The following is a 398-nucleotide window of genomic DNA, read 5'->3' on the forward strand; positions in this document are numbered from 1 at the left end:
GGGGTCACGTGACCTTGGGATGGCCTTGGTTACGCCGACGGCGACGCCGACGGCGACGGCGACGCCGCTCAAGCCGGGAACGGGCCCCTAAGAGCTGCGCTCTAAAAAAGCGGTGCTGTTCTGAGCACATCAAAACATTGAGCTTTCTGCCTTCCACTTCGTCAAATCAAACGCAAAAAAAGGCTTTTTTGTGTGTGTTTTAGCAGTTTTAAACCGATAAAAAGGTAGTTAAGCAGTACTTTAAATATGCAGTAATTCTTCCGTATTGTTATAAATAACCGAATGGGTCAACCTACCATGTTTTAGAAATTTAATGATGATAAATTTTCTAGTCACAATGATTTAAGTCAAGTCAATAAATCTGACATAAACTAAAACTATTTTTTCCTTTTGTTAAA

The sequence above is a fragment of the Ixodes scapularis genome, unplaced genomic scaffold (genome assembly GCF_016920785.2).
Source record: "Ixodes scapularis isolate PalLabHiFi unplaced genomic scaffold, ASM1692078v2 PGA_scaffold3__209_contigs__length_174095766, whole genome shotgun sequence".
Classification (NCBI taxonomy): Eukaryota; Metazoa; Arthropoda; class Arachnida; order Ixodida; family Ixodidae; genus Ixodes; species Ixodes scapularis.